At 45.0% G+C, this 3,592-nt stretch overlaps 2 non-coding genes across 2 annotated transcripts; one reads left to right on the top strand and one right to left on the bottom strand.

Annotated features, from left to right (window-relative positions):
* The first annotated feature begins 1,364 nt into the window (after positions 1 to 1,364).
* trnah-gug (transfer RNA histidin (anticodon GUG)) lies at positions 1,365 to 1,437 on the top strand. Its single transcript has one exon. It is a non-coding gene; the product is annotated as a tRNA-His (tRNA).
* A 1,237-nt stretch (positions 1,438 to 2,674) lies between these two features.
* trnah-gug (transfer RNA histidin (anticodon GUG)) lies at positions 2,675 to 2,747 on the bottom strand. Its single transcript has one exon. It is a non-coding gene; the product is annotated as a tRNA-His (tRNA).
* Between the last annotated feature and the right edge of the window lie 845 nt (positions 2,748 to 3,592).

Here is a 3,592-nt window from a genome sequence, read left to right as displayed (position 1 = left end):
CCGACTATTGAGGTTGTCCGGAGAATGGATTAAGATGTGATTCAGGAAGTCGCGAATTTACGTTTTTACACAGCAAGTTTTTATGACTATGGTTTAACTTCCCTGCTTAACTTGACTATTGCACTGTGGATCAGCTGCATCCAGTTCAGCTGACGGTTCAACTTGCCCATTGAGAGACTGTGCCTTTCAAGCATTTATTATTGACCAAAACCCATCCAGGCCTGATGTTTGCACGCAAATACTGGAATGGACTGGAGTGCAACGTTGGTGCGACACTTCCTAATTTTACGCCAGTTCTCATTGCCTGCATTTCTTTGTTACCAGGAAAATTTTGCGATTTCTATCGCATCTGTACGTTTACGGGATTATGGCTCTGCAACCCCTGAAATAGAGAATGTAGCCAACAAACTCAACGGTATTCGTCGAAGTTGAGATGGTGCAACCTCACAGGAATGTGAGAATGAGTGTAGTAAAGGAGATTAGCAAGTCTGAAAGTGGAAAAATCTGGGACAAGAGGCGCCCTTGAAGTCAGGAGCATTAGCGAAATGTAAGGCCGGAGAATATTGAAGGATTGTGTAGAGTACGTTGGCACAATGGTTAATACTTCTCAGGTTCGATTCCAGGCTTGAGTCAGTGTGTGGGCGGCGTCTGCACGTTCTCCACGTTTTCCACCAATCCGTCAGATCGGGGTGCTGGTTAGATGAATTGGCTCTGCTAAATCCACTGCACCCTAACAGGCGTAAGAGTGTGGCGAGGGGGGGATTTTCGCTTAATTTTAATTGCAGTGTTAAGAATAAGAAAAAAGAGCAAAGAAAACACAGAACAGGACCAAGCCCTTCGGCCCTCCAAGCCTGCGCCGAATACGCTGCCTGTTTGAACTAAAATCAATTACCCTCCGGGGACCCTATCGATCTAATCCCATTCTATTCATGTGTTTTTTTTTTCAGACACACTTGCAACTCACTATCGTATCTGCTTCCACGACCTTCCAAGGCAGCGAGGAAAATTTTGCGATTGCCATTGCATCGGAAATTTCCAGGATTATGGCTCTGCAACCGCCGAAACAGAGAAGGAAGCCAACAAACTCAACAGTATTCGTGGAAGTTGAGATAGTGCAATATCACAAGAATGCGAACATGCAATGGAATGAGAGTAGGAAAGGAGATTAGCGAATGTGAAAGTGGGATTATCTGGGACAAGGCGCGCCCTTGAAGTCAGCAGCATTAGCGATATGTAAGGCCGGAGAATGTTGAAGGATTATGTAGAGCACTTTGACACAATGGTTAATAAATGTTAGGCTCGATTCCAGACTTGAGACATATGGGTTTCCTGAGCAAATCTGTTAGTAGTAAGCTTTGTCTGGCGCCGTGATCGTATAGTGGTTCAGTACTCTGCGTTGTGGCCGCAGCAACCTCGGTTCAAATCCGAGTCACGGCAGTGCTTGTTTTAAAAATATTCACTCTTGGTGGCTTATGCTGAAACACCGCAGGGATCAATTAGTTCACAGAACAAAATCATGTTTTGATGGCAAAACGCTCAACCAGTCACACAAAATTTAAGATCTAGTATCACAAAAAGACTTTCAATCTGGTCACTCCATTAACAGGAAATGAAGGATTTGGAGAGATTCGCCTGGATTTGGTTAGAAAAAAAATAGGATGACCAGGATGTGAGTTGGTATTGAGGGCATTCGCTCTGACGAGTGTTCGCAGAAATTTGGTTTGTTCTCACCCGTCGGCGCGGGCTTGGAGGGCCGAAGGATTTGGTGCTGTGCTGTATCTTCTTCGCTCTTTGTTTTTGTTCTTAACACTGCGATTAAAAATCCCCTCCTCGCCACACTCTGGGCGGCGTCTGCACGTTCTCCACAGTTTCCACCAACCCGTCAGATAGGGTTGCTGGTTAGATGAATTCGCTCTACTAAATCCACCCACACTGCACCCTAACAGGCGTAAGAGTGTGGAGAGGAGAGGATTTTTAATCGCAGTGTTAAGAATAAGGACAAAGAGCAACTAAAATACAGCACAGCACCAAGCCCTTCGGCCCTCCAAGCTCGCACCGACGATCCTGCACGTCTGAACAAAAATCAGTTACCCCTCCGGGGACCATGTCGATCTATTTCCAACCTATTCATGTGTTTTTCCAGACGCACTTACAAGTCACTATCGTATCAGCTTCCACTACCTGCCAAGGCAGCGAGTTCCAGGCACGCACCACTATCTGTGTAAAACCCTTGTATCGTACATCTCCTTTAAACCTTGACCCTCGAAATTTAAACAAAAGCCCCTAGTAATTGATTATTCCAATCTGGAAAAAAAATCTTCCGACTATCTACTCTGTATATGCCTCTCAAAATTATTGAGTTATATCAGCTCGCCCTTCAATCTGCGTCGTTCCAATGAGAACAAACCAAATTTCTTCGAGCACACGTCAGAGCGAATGTTCTCAATACCAGGTAATATCCTGGTCATTCTTTTTTTGCAGCCTCTCCAAATCCTCCATCTCCTTCTGTTAGTTGAGTGATTAGATTGAAAGTCTTTTTGTGATACTAAATCTTAAATTTTGTGTGACTGGTTGAGCGTCTTGCTATCAAAACATGATTCTGTTGTGCGAACTAATTGTTCCTTGCGGTGTTTCAGCATGAGCCACCAAGAGAGAATATTTTTAAAATAAGCACTGCCGTGACTCGGATTCGAACCGAGGTTGCTGCGGCCACAACGCAGAGTACTAAACCACTATACGATCACGGCACCACACAGGCCTTACTATTAGTAGCTTTGCTCAGGAGACCCACGTATCCAATCAACCCCGCATGGTGAACACTTACTGCCCTTCTGGGCAATTTGTCACAATGGAATCGCTGCACCTTTCAATCATTTGGCGGCTGAGAGAAAATCGATCTCAATAATAACCCGTTCAGTCATTTGCTTTCTCTCCACATTTCCTTCCAAATTTTGCAGTACTTCCAGCATGTTGGAGCAGAGTTTCCCTCTTCACCGCCTGCTCTCCGCAAAGCGTAGAATTGAGTAGAAGTGTAAATACGTTACAAAATCATTCGTTTAATGTGTCTCCAAATAGTCTGTCTTCGATAGATGCAGAAGTTATTAATGCGAGTGTTCTAACATCGTGGGAACGGCTCAGATTAACAACTTCCATCCCCGCCCGCCCCCGCCAAGCAAAGAGCCTCCCCCACCAACTTCATCCAAACCCCGGCCGCCCCCACCGACCCCCACCCCGCCAAACATCACGCCCTTCCGCCTGGAAAAACAAGTCAGATATCCTGAAACTTCATTTCCACAAACTACCCAAAAACCGCGGGGGGTAGAGACCTGGACGATAAACAGAAACTGCTGAGATCCCCAGAAATTCTGCAGGAGATTTGGAAAGTTGAATAGATTTCACGAATTTCGCCGAACGAATTTTGCTGCCTTCCTTTTCATGAAGGAATCAGGTTCGGACTTGTCTCTAACTTTAACAGAAATTAAAATGATCACCAATTGTCATGCCATGCATAACATCCAATTTTCTCTCCCCTTCTCTCACGTTTTGTCTCAAATTTAATAAAGGGAGAAGGCAGAAACCGGGAAACAACTTG

This window comes from Carcharhinus amblyrhynchos, chromosome 9, assembly GCF_965287045.1.
Source record: "Carcharhinus amblyrhynchos chromosome 9, sCarAmb.v2.hapA, whole genome shotgun sequence".
Classification (NCBI taxonomy): Eukaryota; Metazoa; Chordata; class Chondrichthyes; order Carcharhiniformes; family Carcharhinidae; genus Carcharhinus; species Carcharhinus amblyrhynchos.
Note: the sequence above shows the minus strand (reverse complement) of the source record. Positions and strands in the feature narration are given on the sequence as shown.